The sequence below is a fragment of the Sus scrofa genome, chromosome 3 (genome assembly GCF_054392235.1).
Source record: "Sus scrofa isolate SSC_HxYL_T2T_F1_AM1 chromosome 3, Sscrofa_HxYL_maternal_Yorkshire_Landrace_v2.0, whole genome shotgun sequence".
Classification (NCBI taxonomy): domain Eukaryota; kingdom Metazoa; phylum Chordata; class Mammalia; order Artiodactyla; family Suidae; genus Sus; species Sus scrofa.
The window spans coordinates 65,636,550-65,656,866 of record NC_139385.1 but is presented as its reverse complement, the minus strand read 5'-3'; the positions used below and the strand labels follow the sequence as shown (position 1 = coordinate 65,656,866).

The window sequence follows — 20,317 nt, the reverse complement described above, 5'->3', positions numbered from 1 at the left end:
ATTAGGTTTCTATTTTCACTTTTATTAAGCTTTTGTGATAAGTCCCAAGCCTATTTTCTCAAGTCTAATATTTTAAGACCTCTCTATAGACCCTGCCACACAAGATGAGATGAGCAAGCCCACTTCCACCTGACACTGGGCTGCACACAGGTACAGTTGGAGGGTGGGAGGGTCAGGCCATGGGGAGCAGGACAGCTCTGACCTCCAGGTGCATCCTGGGTCCTGAGAGCCCAGGCAGCGCTGACTCAGCCTCAGGCCTCTGTGACATGGATGCTGAGTATGGCATTCATATGAAGTGCAACCAAGATAAGTCTTCAGAAACAATCTCAAGATTATGGGATGACAGAGAGTGTTTCCACCCCTAACTTTGCCCCAGAATCCTTTTTGCTAAACCAAGGATGACAGTTTCCATCTCAACAGACCTTCCTGGTGGATGACAGAGCATAACAGCTGCCACAGACCTGCCTGGTGGATGACAGTTAAGGGGCAGTGGGGTGTGTGCCGGGGGTGGCGGGGGTTGGGGGTGGGGGGAAAACACCACTAATGCCACTTCTACGGAGTTATTTGAGCTGAAAACTCTTCCTGTGAGCCAGTCCCTGATGATGGAGAGATGGGGACAGACTCCCAATCTCAGAAGTCCCATCCCTCCTGCTCCCCACACTGTGTCCAGTGACTCACCACTTGTGCAAGTAAGTCTGGCCCAGTTTCAATGGAGAGGAGCCTCTGCGGTAACTCTACCCAGATGCCCTTTTGAATCAGTTCGAGTCCTAGGCTCAGCGTCAGTCACTAGATGGAGAAGGCCTCCTCCTTAGTGCTGACGGTCATTTTACGGGGAGAGGTCAGGCCTCAGCCCATTGCACAGGGCTGCCGAGGGCCTCCACAAGGTCAGGGTCCTTGTAGTCAGGACAGAACTGGGAAAGGACTCCTAGAACCTTGAAGTGCATATGGGCCTCCTTGGTGATTCAGCCCCACCTTCTCACGGCTGCTGAGGAAAACAGCCCAGAAAGACCAAGTTACTTGCCCAAGGCCACAGAGCTATGGGGCAGCATTGCCAAAACAGAACCAGATCTTCCAGTTAGATGCCTCTCTGTGAAACGGAGCAGGACCTGAGGTCCTCCTCCCTAATGTCCTCCACCTGCCTTTTGTCTGCAGAAAAAACTTTCCCCCAAGAAGAAGTTGAATCTGAGAAGTGAGAAAATGCAGAAGCAAAATAAAATAGCCAAATGAGACCAAATAATGATAGTTTAGCAGTTAAGCAAAGTCAGACTTTTAGTTCCTTCTTAAGGGCTGTAGATCCTATTCTGACCCAAGTCCTGTGAGCTGTCCTGTAGATACTGGAACCCCCACCAGGTGGAAGAAGTTAACTACACGGTGGCCAGACTGTAGCCATGACATAAACTGCCACTATTCCAAGAACTGGCCTCCAGGAAAGGGGAACAAACCCACCCTGGAATCGAAGACTAGCTATACTTAGAACAATGAGGATGAGCTGGTCAGACCACCAATGCCCACTTGCAGGATGACTACCAGAGTTGACCCTGCTGTTCTGCAAGTAGCCCCCCTCCCTCTGCCCATAAAAGCCCACTGATTGTCAGTGGGGGCAAGTCAGCCTATGGACAAAAGTCGGCCCCCACCTGCCCTGGGGTTGCCTGCCTCTGAAATAAGGTAAACTTTCCTCTCCACCAAGCTTGCTTCTTTATTGGCTTTAGAGCGGAGAGCAGCTGGACTCACTTTCCGCAGCAGTTTTTGGCGCCAACAGGGGCTGCGCTCTCGCGATATCTGGCTCCCAGGGTTTTCCACGTAGAGCTGCCGTCATGACAGTGCTGGGCTGGCAGTGAAGAGCCCCTCTGCTCTGCTCTGGGCTGGCTGGTCCTGAGGGTGGATTTGGAGGGCTCCTTCCTCATAGCTGCCTAAACCATTTGTTTTGGGGAGACTCCCTGTTTCTCCCCTGCTCAACACTGGCTGCCAACTTGCGGTTTCCCTCGGTGGAACAGAAAGATGTATGTGGACAAGCTGACGAGCTTGGAGACTGAGTAAGTCCACAGGTGTGCACCTGGGCAGCGTTCTCTTTTGAGCACAGGTTCTGTCTGGGCACTTTGCCCCTAGGTTCTGATGTGTGTCTGCTGCCAAGGACCCTGTGTGTGTTGGAGAGGTGTTGGTCACCCTCTGGGAGGAGTTGGGACAGTTCTGCCTTCTAGTGTGTGAGTGCATGTTCCATTTGTGTGATTGGTATTTTTGTTCTCTTTTGTAAGATGGGAAATTCAGGTCCGATTCATTAGAAAAGTGTTAGCCATCACAAACACATGAAAAAATGCTCAACATCGCTGATTATAAGAGAAATGCAAATCAAAACTACCCTGAGATACCACCTCACACCAGTCAGAATGGCCATCATTCATAAATCCACAAATAACAAGTGCTGGAGGGGCTGTGGAGAAAAGGGAACCCTCCTGCACTGCTGGTGGGAATGTAAACTGGTACAGCCACTATGGAGAACAGTTTGGAGATACCTTAGAAATCTATACATAGAACTTCCATATGACCCTGCAATCCCACTCTTGGGCATCTATCCGGACAAAGCTCTACTTAAAAGAGACACATGCACCCACATGTTCATTGCAGCACTATTCACAATAGCCAGGACATGGAAACAACCCAAATGTCCATCGACAGATGATTGGATTCGGAAGAGGTGGTATATATACACAATGGAATACTACTCAGCCATAAAAAAGGATGACATAATGCCATTTGCAGCAACATGGATGGAGCTAGAGAATCTCATCCTGAGTGAAATGAGCCAGAAAGACAAAGGCAAATACCATATGATATCACTTATAACTGGAATCTAATATCCAGTACAAATGAACATCTCCTCAGAAAAGAAAATCATGGACTTGGAGAAGAGACTTGTGGTTGCCTGATGGGAGGGGGAGGGAGTGGGAGGGATCGGGAGCTTGGGCTTATCAGACACAACCTAGAATAGATTTACAAGGAGATCCTGCTGAATAGCATTGAGAACTATGTCTAGATACTCATGTTGCAACAGAAGAAAGGGTGGGGGAAAAACTGAAATTGCAATGTATACATGTAAGGATAACCTGACCCCCTTGCTGTACAGTGGGAAAAAAAAAAAAAAAGTGTTAGCCATCAAACGATGACTAAAAATAAAGAAAGATCATTTTTAAGCAGTGTATGGCAACAGTATTCTTTCTTTCTTTCTTCTTTTTTTTTTTTTTTTTTAGGGCCCCACCTGCGCCATATGTAGGTTCCTAGGCCAGGGGTCCAGTCGAAGCTACAGCTGCCAGCCTACATCACAGCCACAGCAACTCTGGAGACTTAACCCACTGAGCAAGGCCAGGGATTGAACCCACAACCTCATGGTTCCTAGTGGGACTTGTTTCTGATGCACCACCACAAGAACTCTAACAGTATTCTTTTCTTCTTCTTCTTCTTTTTTTTAACAGTATTCTTTATACTCTGGAGAAAGTTGGTTAAGATGAAACTCCAAAACTCGTTCTTTTCACGTATACAGTTAAGGAAACCTGGCTTGATAAAATACTTTTTTCTCAGAATTCTGACCCCAAAAGAACAAAATATACTTAAGAGAAAGCTTAAAGTTAACTCTTATGTTCTTAAAGTAAAAATATAGCCCACGTTGCCTGAGAGTTCAGCTTGAGATTAATTAGAATTTCAAACCAGAAAAAAAAAGGAGGGAAGGTATTTTAAAGTGAAGTTTCTAAATTTAACTTATTCCAACTGATATGAATAGACTGAGACATTCTGTATTGAAATATTTGATTCATGAGTCATTTTAAGATAAACTATGAGATCTATGGATGCACATATGATTATGTGTGATATTGTCATAACTGGGATAAAAGCTTTTGAGTGAACATTTTGTGAATAATTATATTTTAAGAATTTCTGCCTAAAATAGGTTTTTCAGATTTTTTTCAACTTTAAACTTAAATTAACTGATGAAAATTAATTGAATACCTAAATAATTTTTAAGATAAGATACTAGAATGCATTACTGAGCAAATCTAAGTTTACCTACTTTGGCTTTTTATGAGGAAAACTAAAGATATGTGGGTTTATTAAATATCATCTTGTATCACATTAATAAGAAATTGTGCTATGAAAAAAATATGTTTGTAGAGGTCACAAAATTGTTAAGTTGACCAATCAAAAAAAGCTGGAAGAGCAGTTCAATTACTTGTTTCTTGGCTTTGTTAACATTTTAAAGGATTAAAAATTTTAATGTGTAAAGATAATAAGGAAAGCATTTCGGTATATAAACCAAGTAGGATATATGTTGTTGGTGAGAGAAAGTATGAAGAGTAGAGATATTTTTATTGAGGAAAGAAAAATGATAATAATTTTGTCCTACAGTTGGTTATTTCTGAATGGGGAAAAATGGGACAAATTAATATGGATACAGAAAGTTCGTTTAAAAAAAAATGTACTTTTTTTGACCACACCCATGGCCTTTGGAAGTTCCCAGGCCAGAGACGGAACCTGCGCCAGAGCAATGACAACGCCACATCCTTAACCTGCTGAACCATCAGGTAACTCCAAAAAAAAAGGTGCTTTGAGAAAAAAAAGTTTGTTCTTTGTTAAAATTAAGATTCAATTGAATTTGGAGTTCCCCTTGTGGTGCAGCAGAAATGAGTCTGACTTGGGACCTCGAGGTTGTGGTTTGATCCCCGGCCTTGCTCAGTGGGTTAAGGATCTGGTGTTGCCATGAGCCATGACGTAGGTCCTAGACTTGGCTCAGATCTGGCATGGCTGTGGTTGTGGCTAGCAGCTATAGCTCCAATTTGACCCCTAGCTTGGGAACCTCCATATGCTGCAGTGCAGCCCTAAAACAAACAAAAATTAGATTGAATTTAATTAGGGAAATTAATTTTGTTATTAGCAGAAAGCTGGTATAAGACTAGAATTTGGTTTTCTTCCTATTGAGAGAAAAAAATTTTCCTGGAATATGAGCTACTTTTGGTAACAGATTATAAGTTTCTTTATTCTAGTTCACTATGAGTTTTCCAGAGGACCCCTAAGGCATCTCAGAGAAAAATACTATACAAAATTTAAAGGATTCTAGTGGAAGGGTTCTAGTGGAAGACTATTGTTTTACTTCTAACTGTACTTTTGACCCCAGTGTTCAGGATGGAAAAATCATCTAATGAAGTTGTCATGGAGTACAACTACTTATGAATGTGCATCACTGCTGACTTTAAGTTTACTGCTACAAGCACACGTACAGCGCTTGTCTGACAAGTGGGTATAAGTGATAAAATGTGTGGCCTATAAAGTGTTTCCCTGTTAACATACCTCTGAACATGTTCATGATATCTGATTAGTTTTCCCCCAGTGTGGAGAACCAGGCACAAAAAGTAGGCTTAGCACTGAGGCCTAGCCCAGAACAGGCAACTGGGCCACTTGGGCAATGTTGGAAAAATATATTGACTATCAATGCTTCCTATGGAAAGATTTACCATTAAAAGGGGGAAATGATGGAAGATTTTCACATGCTGAGGAAGTCATTCTGGCTTATACATTACTGAATTAAAACTTTAGGCTAACCAAAACAATCTCTTAATGGCCTATTAAACATACACTTAGGGAGTTCCCCTCATGGCTTAGTGGTTAACGAATCTGACTAGGAAACAGGAGGTTGTGGGTTCGGTCCCTGGCCTTGCTCAGTGGGTTAAGGAGGTGGTGTTGCCATGAGCTGTGCTGTAGGTTGCAGATGCGTCTCAGATCCCGCGTTGCTGTGGCTCTGGTGTAGGCCGGTGGCTACAACTCCGATTCGACCCCTAGCCTGGGAACCTCCATATGCTGCAGGAGTGGCCCAAGAAATGGCAAAAAGACAAAAAAAAAAAAAAAAAATTGTACATCTGCTTTGACCATTCAGAAAAAATACGTTCAGAAAAGAGTACAAAGATGCATGTTGATTATTATCCTCATTGTAATATGTCTACTAAATGTCAACTGTTTGTCCAGGTGCTTTAACAAAGGAATCAGAGAGGTAATGTTTTCATAATATAAAGTGGTTTTTTTTGTTTGTTTTTATTGCTTTTTAGAGCCACACCTGCGGCATGTGGAGGTTCCCAGGCTAGGGGTCTAATTGGAGTTACGGCTACACCACAGCCACAGCAATGTGCGATATGAGTCGCATCTGCAACCTACACCACAGCTTGTGGCAATGCTGGATCCTTGACCCACTGAACAAGGCCAAGGATCAAACCCACAACTTCATGGTTCCTAGTCGAATTCGGTTCTACTGCGCCACGACGGGAACTCCTCATCATATAAAATGTTAATGCAAAGCTTGGAACTTGAGTTTATTTCTTTTCCTTTTTTTTTTTTTTTTTTCTTTTTGCTTCTTTTAGGGCTATACCCGTGGCATGTGGAGGGTCCCAGTCTAGGGGTCCAATCAGAACTACAGCTGCCAGTCTATACCATGGCCACAACAATGCGAGATCCATCTGTGACCTACACCACAGCTCATGGCAATGCCGGATCCTCAACCCACTGAGCGAGGCCAGGGATTGAACCCACAGCCTCATGTTCCTAGTAGGATTCGTTTCCACTGTGCCAAAATGGGAACTTCTATTTCTTTTTCTTCTTTCTTTCTTTCCTTCTCTCTTTCTCTCTTTCTTTCTTTCTCTGCCTGTAGGGAAGCACCCTGTCAACAAAGTTTTATTTGTAGAGAAACAGTCTGTCCCTGTCACCCTCCCGAATCTTCATCCACAGCAAAATAAATGGCTTGGATGAGGAGGGCAACCAGCTGTCCCAGGTGGTCCAGTCAAGGTGAGACCTGGAACAGGCCCGGGATCCCCACCATCCGAAGTGCCCATCAGCTTAATTGTCTTCCTTTTATTCTTCTTCCTACTCAGACATCCTCTCTGGCAAGTAATGTCCTGTCTGTTGGAACCTTCTGCACATCCCACATGTATTTGACGTCACCCTGAATTTGACCATTTCATACGCCAAAGCCTGTTGCCCTTCTTGCGTACCTCGTGGTCGGACAACGAGGTCACACCACCTTTATTGAGGGCAGTGGGCAGGCCAGCCCAAGTGTCTCAGCTCTGGCTCCACGGAATGAGGGAATCGCTCCAGGGGCCCCAGGTCCAGGCTCTTAGTGAAAGTGGCTTTGTTCCCAGTTAGAGCATAGTCCATTTGTTGTATTTCATGAACCACTCATTGATTTGCTCCTTAGTGTGATGGGCAAAAAAGGAGGCCAACTTCAGCCCTCAACTTCTTGCTGACCTGATGCAGGCTTTGCACTCATCGGATGGGCTTCGGCCTAAGGGCACCATCATCACTTTGTTTTTGCCAAAGAACATCCGATTGTGCTTCCAGGTGTTGCAGATGTCCTTTAGCTTGCTGTTCCTCATGTTGGCCATGGAGAAGATGAAGAGTTATTTGTATGTGTCCACACATTTCCAGAGCGCTTCTCTCAAGTTCTGTTTCAGTTCCAAGCCTTTCTTGGCAGTTTCGGTTGGGGACACACTAGAGGTAGTCAGGAATCGTCTCTTAGGTGTCTTATGAACTGCCATCTGCGAAAGAGCTGGCCATGCTTAGCCCAGAGCACAAGCAAGTTCAAGCACACAGAATCATACTTGGGGATAAGCCTGTGCTGAAGGAAAGGCAGCTGGGGTGGGGGGAGCTCAGACAGCAAAGAGAGATGGGCCCAGGTAGGAAAGGTGGGCCAGGGTGAGCAGCTGGACCCTACTTTTGGCAACAGCTGCTTTCTTGCCTCTAATGTTCCAGTCCTAGACTAGTGTTCTTTTTATTTTATTTTATTTTTTTGGTCTTTTTTTCTTTTTAGGGCCGCACCTGTGGCATATGGAGTTTTCCTGGCTAGGGGTCCAATCAGAGCTGCAGCTGCTGGAGTACCAGAGCCATAGCAATGTGGGATCTGAGCCATGTATGGGACCTACACCACAGTGCCCAGCAACACCAGATCCTCAACTCACTGAGCAAGGCCAGGGATCAAACCCATATCCTCATAGATGCCAGTTGGGTTTGCTAATGGCTGAGCCACGACAGGAACTCCTAGACTAGTGTTCTATGACAGACTCAGTGACTTAAAACAACAGAGATTTATTCTTTCACAAAAGTCCAAAGTCATGGTATCCCCAGGGCCAGGCTCCTGCTAAAGGGTTCAGTGGAGGATCCTTTTTTAACCAAGCAGGACCCTGTTGGGACTTCCTGGGACAGACATCCACCTCATGTCCTCTACCTAAAATAATCATATTTCCTGAGTATGTACTCCTTCAGACTCCATAGTGAATGCTTTATACTATTGATCACAATCCTGCAAAGTAGATATTAGAGTGATGCTGGTTATTGCAACAGATATATCTCAGAATCTTGGTGGATTAACCCTGTAGAATTTTATTTCCAGGTTTCACTTAGTCTACTGCAGGTGTTCTTAGTTGTTCAGAGTTCACATTCCCTCTGCATTATAGGATCTGCCACGGATGGGCTCAAGGGCCTCCATGCCCTCTCTGTTAAGTGAGTGGATGGGGAGAGAAAAGAGGCCATCAGGAGGGAGGATTTTTATGGGCCAGGCCATTCCTTTTGTTAGAACTCGGTCATATGACCATACACTGATGGGAAAGGGGGCTAGAAGATACAACCTGGCTCTGTGGCCTGGAAGATGGAGAAGCAGATTTGGTGAGCCTTTGCTACAGTAGAAATATCACTCTTGGAACATGAGGAAACACACCATCAAAGAAATTAAATCCTGGCTCAAAGTCTTTCCCCAAGTGGACGGGTCAGAATTCACACCCAGGTTTAAATGGATTCAGTACCTATAGCTCATCACCATAGTCGGCTGTCTTGCAGGGACATGGAACTGGCCCTTGGCCAGGGTCAAAAGTGAGATGGGATGAGGGTACAAGTTGAGTTGCACATGAAGTGACAGAGCTGGGTTCCTGATCACCTCGGCCCTTGACTGTATGTTGGGATGGTTACCTGGTGCAGCAGCTCGGGGAAACAATGGCTCACCATGGCCTGGTAATGCCAGGGCTGCAACTGATTTGGGGCCAAGGAGGGATCTGCATGAACGGGGGAGGCTAAGCAGGACCCTCCCCCACCTCTGCTTGGAGTTAGAGATCCCTTTTCTTTTCTTTTCTTTCTTTCTTTTTCTTTTTTAGGGCTGCTCCCATGGCCTATGGAAGTTCCCAGGCTAGGGGTCAAGTCAGAGCTACAGGTTCAGGCCTGCCTATACCACAGCCACAGCAAGTTGGATCCGAGCCATGTCTGTGACTTACACCACAGCTCACAGCAGTGCCAAATCCTTAACCCACTGAGTGAGGCCAGGGATCGAACCCGCATCCTCATGAATCTTGGTCGGGTTTGTTAACCGCTAAGCCACAAAGGGAACTCCCTACAGATTCCTTTTCAATTCAACCTGTTTAGATTCTCTGGCTTTCTTAGTCTTTATAAAAGTATTTATTTCTTGTATCTCAATACCCGAAAGAAACAAATTTTCCTGGCCCAAACAAACCCCATCCTGAGAACTGGAAAAATTCCACTTCTGGAAAGTTTGGTTTTGGCTCAATTTTATGATCTCTTTGCTGACTCTTGGCATTTCAGTTTAATATCAAAAGCATCAGTTTGCCTCCAGAAATTAAGTCACAGTCAATAGCCACCCTGAAGGAGAGGCAGTAGGACCTATTTTACTTACACTCTCAGTCTTGGTCTTCCAGAATATGATGTAGTGGAACTTAGAGAATTGCTGCAATAGGGCAGAGCCCAGGAGAAGAGGCTTTCACTGCATGACAGCTGCAAGGATGCTCGGTAGCTGCTGGAGCACGTGTCTGCAGACTCAGAGGAGAAGAGCTCCCTGTGAGCTCTTTCCCGGGGAAAACTCCCTGTGGCCTGAAACAGGTAAAGAATACAGGAGTGTTTGTGGGAAGGAAAGCCCCAAAAGAATGATTTTATGCTTGGTTGGCATTTAGAGATGAACCTTGTAAAAGGTATCTTTATAAATCAGAGGATGGGCTCCCTTCCCACTCACCTAGAAGACAAAGACTTTTGGTGATGAGACTTGTATTACAGTAAGAGACCTAATGCTTCTGTGATTTGAAGAACAAATAAGTTTTTCTCTCTAGCTTCCAGTTTCAATGTGGATGACCCATATCAGTGGGACAGCTCTGTTCTTTGGGCTGTTCAAGGGCACAGGATCCCAAAAACCAATGACCCCATCCCCCAAGTGGGGTTTCCACGAGTCTGTGCTCCACAATGCTTTAGGGCCTGGGCCTGAAAATGGTGAACATTGCTCCTCTCCCTTGCAGAGAAATCAGCAACAGGACCCCACTCAGGGAAGGGAGTCCATGCCTGAGGCCATGTCCTTCTAAAACCCTGCTGCTTTAGGTGCGGAAGTAAAGGAGTCTTGGTGGGCAACCAGCTGAATAACAGACCTCAATGTTCAGAAGGGGAAGGGATCTTTTTGACAAAGTACCAATGCTGCAATTTTCTGCGAGGAGAAGGATGTTGATTGTCCAAAAGTCTGCTGGTGGGTGCTCAGCTAACAGGATCCAGCATGGCCCTTTCCCCACCTCACCCAAGGGGAACTTGAGGAACCGAATGGCCATCTATTGAAATTGGCCATTAAGGAAAAGTTGGATCCTGAGCGCCAGACTCCCCAGAAGAGGAAAGAAGGGGTCTGAAGGGGAGGGGTCCATGGCCCAGGGAGTGCAGGAAGGGTTGGCTGTGGAGCTGCCCCCAAAAGCTGGAGTGAAGGCACATATGGCTGAGAAGACAAGGTATAGGGTAAAGAGACTCCATTCCTGAACATTTCTGTGAATACTCCCTGAAAAGATGAGGAGTGACTGGAACCCAAAGGAAATAACTGCTTTGAAATTCCTGTGGATCCCGTGTGCAACTGACTTCCCTAAGGCTGGGCTGGCTATTCCATCTTCTCCCATGATGGGGTGTTCAGGGGTTGCTGTGGGGCTGTGCTTCTCTATTCCAGTTTAGTGAGAGATTCTCATCAGGGACTCTCTTGACCCCACAGGTGCATTCCCCTCGACATTCTCCTCAGTAACCTCTGCTTTATCCTGTGCCCCTCATAACTCACGATTCCCGATTTAATGTCTGTCTTCTCTCCCAGACATTAAAACACCAGGAGGGCATGGGGTCCCAACTGACTAGGTCAACAGTAGACGAACATTCTTAACATGTGCTCAGCACATATTACCTGCTCAATTGATAACTGTACACTGAATTTCTGGGAGACCCTGTGGCTTGTGGAAATGCTAATAGAGGCTGAGGTCTAAGGCAGTTGAGATCCCCCCCAGGGTGGCCAGAACACTCTGGCAGATTCAGAGACAGCTGTGGCTTCTGCCATAAGCAACCTTTACACATGGTGCCTGGTCTACTGAGGCTGTGGGCTGCCCCCCATGCCAATCACTTCTAGCAGCCCAGACCTACCACCCAGCCCAGCAACTTGCCACCTTGGGATCTCTCAAAACAGCCCAAACCCATGGGCCCAGGTGCTCCACATACATGGTCCCTACACATGCTGCCAGCTGCTGCAGCCCCACTGAAGAGGGAAGAAGCAACTACTACCCTGGAATCCTGTCCTTCCAGCTTCCTCCACTGCCTCCTTTCCTCCAGTGCACCAGTCCCTGGGGGCTCTCTGGACAAAACCCCTTCTTTATCACAATCTCTGCTCTGAATGCAGTACCTCCACTTCCCTTCTCTTCCCTGAGGTCCCAGGAAGGGGTTGGGAGAACAAGTTGCCTAGTGCCCAGCACACCAGGCATTCTGGGTACCTTGGGGGGGGTCCTCTTTACCACCTTAATACCCCACCCATTGTCCTCCATCCTCCCCCCAAATATCCATACTTTTTTAAAAATTAAAAAAATATGATTAAAGTATAGTTGATTGACAATGTTCTCTCACTTTCTGCTATACAGCAAAGTGACCCAGTCATACATTCAGATACATTCCCTTCAGTTATTTTCCATCATGGTCTATCTCAAGAGATTGGATATATATCCCTTTGTCACACAGAAGGACCTCATTGCTTATCCACTCAAAATGTAATAGTTTTGGAGTTCCCGTCATGGCTCAATGGTTAATGAATCCGACTACAAACCATGAGCTTGTGTGTTTGATCCCTGGCCTCATTGAGTGGGTTAAGGATCCAGCATTGCTGTGAAGTGTGGTGTTGGCCACAGATGTGGCTCAGCTCCAGTGTTGCTGTGGCTGTGGCATAGGCTGGCGGCTACAGCTTGGATTAGACTCCTAGCCTGGGAACCTCCATATGCTGTGGGTGTGGCCCTAGAAATAACAACACAACAACAAAAAATGGTTTGCATCTACTAATCCCAAACTCCCCATCGCATCTTCACACTTCTTGGGGGCTCATTTCCTCTGGCTAAGCCATCCTCCCCCCATCAGTCCTGTCAACTGAAGACATCCTGGCGGGACCCCTTTTCCCTTGAGGAATGTGGCAGTTTGTTCATGGCCCCCCTCTCCACCTCATGTCCTGTCCTCCAGATGGGCGTCAAGCCCCTGTAATCATCTGGCTGACACTCTGAGCCTGGAGTTCTTGACCTCCTGGTCAATACTGGTTCTGTCCCCTCCCCAGCACAAGCTTCCTGAAGGCAGGGGCTGGGGCTAGTTCATCTTAAGTTCCAAAACCTGGGACAGCCTTTAGCTTACAGTAGGCCCTCAAAAAATGAGTGACTGGATGAATAAGTGATCATGTAAAAGACAAATGCCTGGTCCACATCTGAAGTCTTGCATTAATATGCTAGCCGAATAACTCAGTCACATAGTTCTTAAGTCCAGTCAGCTGTAATTATTGCTGCAAGTTCCTTAGGTAGAGAATTAATATCTTTAGAGATTTTAATTTGATGAAATGAGAGATTTCTGTCCTTGATTCACAACCAATACTGTTAGATCTTTGTGTGGAACTGTTAGAAGAAAATACCTAATGATACAGAGATAGAGGTAGGGCTGGATTAAAATGGGAAGTTAGTCATTGATGTATCATGACAGCCAGTCCTCTGGGGTCCTTTCTGTGACCTGGGCTCTAAAATTGGTAATCAGGTTAAACATGACCAAACCAACAAACAAACCTCACCACCACCCCTTCCCCCAAATACAAAGCCGAGGGACCATTTTCCTTCTATTAAAGTTTGATCAAAAAGAGACCACCAGGATCAGGCCTGTGGTCCAACAAAATCAGATTCATCAGCTTGATGCAGTGATGGAGGCCTCCTGAAGGAGCGATGAAACGCTGTTCATAAAGAGATTTGTAAGTTTTGAGCTCTGCTGAAGGACACAAGGAGGGTCCAAGGAACCTGGAGATCACTTCAGTACTGGTTATAATTTCTGAAGTCGAATTAGAGGAAGTGGGAGTTAACTAGGAGTTGAGTACCATCATGAGCAAGGATGGGTCAGCATTAGTTATTCTTAATAAAAGATGACTGTAAAGCAGGTTTGGGCATCACTGGTAAGAAAGCAATAGTCATTCAAAGTGGGAGTTCTGATGGTATTTTACAGCTGGCTTTTTTTTTTTTTTTTTTTTTTTTTTTTGCCATACCTGCAAGATGCGGAAATTCCTGTGCCAAGGTTTGAACCTGTGCAGCAGTGTCAACACCAGATTGTTAACTTGCTGAACCACCAGGGAACACTGCAGCTGATTTTATCTGAGTCTTGCCTCCCAGACCATAGCAGCACAGTTGTTTTTATTCTTTTTCAGTTCAAGCTGATTTTCACTCTTTCAGTCCTAGATAGGTTTTAAGTCCTTTAGTTCACTGGATTTAGCCAAAGTTTAAATATCGCCTTTTAAATCCTGCTAAAGGCAAATGTTTACATTTCCTTCTGCCACTGTGTGCATGAACCACCCCCAGGATCCAAGGTCCTGCAAAACCTAATGTAGCTATATATACGGTAACTTGCAGGATGGTTATTTAACAGTTGGAACCAAATGAAATTCAGACCACAATTAGAGGTGACTTATTCTCAGCGAAAGGGGAACATTTGCTTGCTGTAGCGTGACCAGCTTCCTGGGCTGGTCATGTGTTGGGGAACTCTTATTTCTAATAAGACCCTAAAATATTCACTAAGAGAAGGTACTTCTTAGCTCCTCATCTTGTTTATTGAAAAACACATTGAAAAACCTCTTAGAATCTGGGCACAGTAAGAGCCCAGCTATTGTAGCCACTGAAAAACAGGTCATCTATGCAAGTGGTTCTCAAACTTTAATGTGCTTCAGAAACACCTGCAGGGCTTGCCAAAATCCAGATTACTCTGGCCCATCCCTGGAGTTTCTGATTTCTCTAGGTCCAGAGGAGCACCCAAGCATTCAAATTGTCAAGTTCCCAAGAGATACTGATGATGCTTATGCAAGGGCCACACTTTGAGAACCACATCTCTAACTCAAATCTTCCTCTCTGCTTCCACTTTCCATACTTTTACACACTCTATTCCATTTGCTTGGAATGCTTCCCCACTCTTCGTTTGTCCTATTGATTTTCTTTTTCTTTTTTTTTTAATTGAGTAGTTGTTCACAATGTGTTAATGTCTGATGTATAGCAAAGTGATTCAGTTACACACACACACACATTCTTTTTTAAAATATTCTTTTCCATTATGGTCTGTCATAGGCTATCGAATAGAATTCCCTGTGCTATACAGTGGGACCTTGTTTATCCATACTATATGTAATGATTGATTTTCTTAAATTCTACCTTCCTCCTTGGCCATTGTATTTGTTACCTACAGCTGGGTAACAAATTACCCCAGGTAGACCTCCAGAATGGAAGTGTGACTTGTTCAGGGAATCTACTCCCCAAGAGATACATCCATTAGCTGGTCAAAATAAGCTAAGACAATCATTTAAAGTCTCTGGAGAGTGCACGTGCACCCGCATGTTCATTGCAGCACTATTCACAATAGCCAAGACATGGAAACAACCCAAATGTCCATCGACAGATGATTGGATTCGGAAGAGGTGGTATATATACACAATGGAATACTACTCAGCCATAAAAAAGAATGACATAATGCCATTTGCAGCAACATGGATGGAACTAGAGAATCTCATCCTGAGTGAAATGAGCCAGAAAGACAAAGACAAATACCATATGATATCACTCATAACTGGAATCTAATATCCAGCACAAATGAACATCTCCTCAGAAGAGAAAATCATGGACTTGGAGAAGAGACTTGTGGCTACCTGATGGGAGGGGGAGGGAGTGGGAGGGATCAGGAGCTTGGGCTTATCAGATACAACTTAGAATAGATTTACAAGGAGATCCTGCTGAATAGCATTGAGAACTTTGTCTAGATACTCATGTTGCAACAGAAGAAAGGATGGGGGAAAAATATAATTGTAGTGTATACGTGTAAGGATAACCTGACCCCCTTGCTGTACAGTGGGAAAATAAATAAATAAATAAAGTCTCTGGAGAGTGATCAAAGGGTTTACGACAAATTGAAAAGTATTAACTCAACAAAATCTGTGGAAATGTAGTGTTACGGTGGAAATCCATGGTATTCCAGCTAGGAATGGCATCTATCTCCTCACAGCTCTACTTTTTGGAAGGAATGTTCTAGTGAGCTCAACAAACAAGGGTCACATCTCCCCCAGCAGTCTGGGTTGGAACATGTGTTCCAGGGGGTTTGGGCCGATCCCGTGTTTTGTATATTTCTATGCTGTAGAAGATCTGTACTGAGTGAGTGGTGGCAGCTGGCTGGTATCTATCAGCTCACTCTCAACACCCACCACATAAGAGAGGATCCTAGAGAGGCAGCTATTGAGTAAAACCTCCCTCTACAATATTATATCTACATTGCAAAAGATACTCTGGTGGGCTCAGCAAATGAATGGCAGCTCCCATCTTTCCCAGCTTCCTAGGGCTGAAAAGAAACTCTGTGTAGATTTGACAGTCAGGGGGTTTCAGATCTCATCTTTATCAGCGCTGTGCTGCAGATGATTCACACTAAGGATGTAATTGGAAGGGTAGCCCCTGGCATGAGATCACTTTCCATCACCTCTGCCTCACCCCACCTCCACCAACACTCGCAGAGCTGTTGCTGCATAAGGAGGATCCAAGGAGGGCAGTCAGTCAAGAGTGAGTTTCACATCTCTCCTCCAGCTTCAGAGCCTCCACAGCGCAGAGGTCTAGCCCAGGAGGAGGTCAGAGAAAGACTCAAACACTGGCAACACCCTGCCTTTGTCAAGGGGCCTGACATCAGTTGGTTCAGATTGTAGAACAATTTATGCTCCAGAGTGTTGTCAAAAGCAATAGAACATTCAGCTGGAAATTAATGGAGGATAACATCTGAGTTTGACACTTGACAGAAAAAAAAGCCATTGAAATCTTAATGAAAAGATCAGGGAAGGAGAAAATAAGAGGCCATGTGAAAACGCAATTATCCCCTCTGGTTAGAAACACTACATGAATTCTCAAGGCTGCACCATCTGAGAAGTAACATTAGAAGCTACACACTGCAGAGAAGGAATTTTAATGAACTATCCAAGTCACTAAACAAAACTCCAGTAGAAGATCAACACCCAGAGTTTCTATGATGTATTTCCTAAATTACCTTTTCAACAAAAATTACAAGAAATGCAAAGAAACGGGAAGTATGACACATTAACACAGCGAAAAGAAAAAAAACAAATAGGCAATATATATTGCCTTTGAAGGGGCCCAAATGCTAAATTTGGTAGACAAAGTCTTCAAAACAGCTATTATGAATATCTTCTAAGATACATAAAGGAAAATATATTTATAAAGATTAAGGAAAGATATGATGACTATATCTCATTAAATAGAGAATGTCAATAAAAAGATATAAATTATTTTTAAAAGAACCAAATGGAAATCCTGGAGTATTTTGAATATTACAATAACTGAAATGGAAAATGTACTAAAGGGGCTCAACAATAGATACCAGCTAGCAGAGGAAAGAATCAATGAGCTTTAAGAAAAATTGATACAGATTATGCAATCTGATGAACACCACAAAACAAAAAACAAGAAAAACTAACATATGGAGTGCCCTGATGGCCTAGCTTAAGTATCTGGTGTTGTCAGTGCTGTGGCTCAGGTCACTGCTGTGCATCAGGTTTGATCCCTGGCTCGGGAACTTCCACATGCCAAGGGCACAGCCAAAAAAAATTAACATTGCCTCAGAGAAATGCGAGACATCGCTAAACATATTGACATACATGAAGTGGGAGTCCCAGCAGATGAGAGTAATGTTCACAAAAAAATGTTCCAAGAAATAATTGCCCAAAACTTCCAAGCTGTAAAAAATATGTGTAATTCTACACAACTAAAAAGCTCAGTGAACTCCACGTAAGATTAAAAACAAGGAGATTCCTTACTGAAGCAATCATAGAATGGTGAAATATGAAGACAAAGAAGAAAATCTGGAAAGCAGCAAGACAAAGATGAATCATCACATACAAAGGAACCAGTAAGATCTTCAGCAGAGTTCTCACCAGAGACATGATCGGAGTGACCTTATAGGAGATACTGAAGTATGTTCTTCAGACTGAAAGCAAATGACACGACAGAAATTTGAATCTCCACATACACGAAAGAGTGCTGGTGAAGGTAATTATGTAGGTAACTATAAAACAGAATATGTTTTCATTTTTTTGTCTCTTAACTGATTTTAAAGGCAGTACCATCAAACAATAAGATTGATGAGCCTACAAACCATAGGAGCATAATACATACTTAACAGTAATAACACAAAGGAGGTGAATAGGGACAAAGCTGTATTGTTATAAGGAAGTGACACCACATGCTAACTTGAATCAATAGAAAGGAATGAGAAGAATCAAAAATGGTACATAAGATTAATATAACAAACTCTCTCTGCATAATCTCATTCTTCTCTCTTCTTTTAGTTTTATGTCTTTAAAAGATACCAGGTTATATAAAGTAATTAAAATTACATAAAGATGTAAAATTATACTAAGTAATTTTATAGACATAAAAGTATATAAAATACATGTTATATACTCTACATTAAAAGACAAAATTATATAAATTGTGACTTTATCATTAAAACAAAGGTATATATAAGTAATGATTATAATAATGTATTTTGAGATTTTTATATATATAGATGAAATATATATAACAATAGTAACACAAAAACAGGGAGATAGAGAGGTGTAAACGTCCTTTGTGTCGCTGAAATAAAGTTAGCAGGTTTGAAGTAGATTTTGATAAGTTAATATGTATATTGTTAAGTCTTAGAGAAACCGCTAAGAAAATAATACAAAATTCATCAAAAGAATTTAAATGATACCTTAGAAAGTATTCACTTAAGTCAAAAGAATTCAGCAAAGGAAGAAGAGAAAAACTAAAAAGATGTAAGACACTTAGAAACAAAAAGCAAAATGGCAAAGGTAAATCCAAACGTATTGATATAATAGTAATTGAAAATGGATTAAAGACTTCAAGAATGCAGACTATCAGACAGGATCAAAGCACTTGATCTGATTATGTGCTGTCCACAAGAGGCACACTTATTTTTTTAAATAATCATTTTGTTTTATTTCTAATCAGGTTTTTATTATTTTTCTATTCATAGGTTAACCTCATTTATTTTCCAAATTATAATCATTCTTTGTAAGCCATTTTGATTCCTTTTTAAATTTAATATTTTGACTATTATTTTACTGATACTTCTTTGTAATTCTGCTCCCCATAATTATTTTTTAATTACTCAATGAGTTTTATTACATTTATAGTTATACAATGATCGTCACAACCCAGTTTTATAGCATTTCCATCCCAAACCCCCAGCCTATCCCCCCACCCCCCAACCTGCCTCCTTTGGAAACCATAAGTTTTTCAAAGTCTGTGAGTCAGTATCTGTTCTGCAGAGAAGTTCATTGTGTCCTTTTTTCAGATGGAGGCACACTTTAGATTCAAAGATACAAATCAGTTGAAAGTAAAAAGGATGGAATGGCTTTACTAATATCAGACAAAATGGACTTTAACAAAAAATTAATATTATTTTTAAAATTGTTACTTATAATAAGCAGTGTGCTCCACAGGGGCTCCAAATGTATTTGATGTGAGATTTTTTTACAGAGCATCTCAAAGGGCCAGTGTGTTCTGGAATAGGTTTTGGAAAAATGGCTTGACCACATCTGCATATTGTTAGGTCGTTAACCCTTCTCTGGACTCACTTCATGTCCTTGAAGTTGCTCTAAGGGGGTTGCCCAGAACCCCATTAGGCATTTCTGTTCCTAAAGGTTTTGACAAAGCTCTGTTTGTTTTTGTTTTTGACATTTACCTCTGTTTGTTTTTGTTTTTGTTTGCTTTTCGGGGCCACACTCATGGCATATGGAGGTTCCCAGACTAGGAGTCAAATCGGACCTATAGCCACCGGCCTAGACCACAGCCACAGCAATGCAGGATCTGAGCCACGTCTGCCACCAACACTACAGCTCATGACAACACCAGGTCCTTAACCCACTGAGCAAAGCCAGGGATCAAACCCACAACTTCAGTGTTCCTAGTCGGATTTGTTTCTGCTGAGCCACGACAGGAACTCCTACCTCTGATTTTTAAAATATTTCTATGTAAAAGACTTTGGTGCCAGTTACTTACCCTCCAGGAAAAGTTGAGCACTTGGGATCAAGATCTTTGGGCAATGAGTCTCCAGCTTCTGGTGCTTTTTATTCATTTGCTCCTGGTGCCCCATGCCTACCAGAGCTGGGGCCAGGGCACACAGGGTGCCCCAGAGCAGCAGGAGATGGACAGCAATTCAGTCTGCCTCTGATGGGCTGTGACACAAGGATGAACAAAGTGCCAGGGGAGCCCTGGGAAGGAAACTGGAAAAGGCTCTGTGACCAAGGTCAAACTTTAGTTTCTTCTAGATCCATTAAGTTATTCTTGCTGCTGTTGAACCTCCTTGGATAATTTCATGTTCCCTTACCCCATCTCAGTTTTTCCTAGAGGAACACTGGGAGCGCTGGACCCTACTTGCCTCCTGGGTCTCAGTCCCTGGGAAGACTCATCTTCACACCCCTGGAATGTTTCCACCCATGTGTCCTGTGGGTCAGCCAGTTTCCCATCCAGAAATAAAAACCACATTGATTCCTTCTTGATTGACTTTTTTTTTAAAGGCCACGCCCACGGCATATGGAAGTTCCCAGACTAGGAGTCAAATCAGACCTGCAGCTGCTGGCCTACAGCAACACCAGATCCTTAGCCTACTGACTGAGGCCAGGGGTCGAACCTGCATCCTCATGGATCCTAGTCAGTTTCATCACCACTGAGCCACAAGGGGAACTACT

At 43.4% G+C, this 20,317-nt stretch overlaps 1 pseudogene; it reads right to left on the bottom strand.

The window, feature by feature from the left end:
- Window positions 1-6,894: 6,894 nt before the first annotated feature.
- LOC102164660 (mRNA turnover protein 4 homolog pseudogene) lies at window positions 6,895-7,565 on the bottom strand (annotated as a pseudogene).
- Between the last annotated feature and the right edge of the window lie 12,752 nt (window positions 7,566-20,317).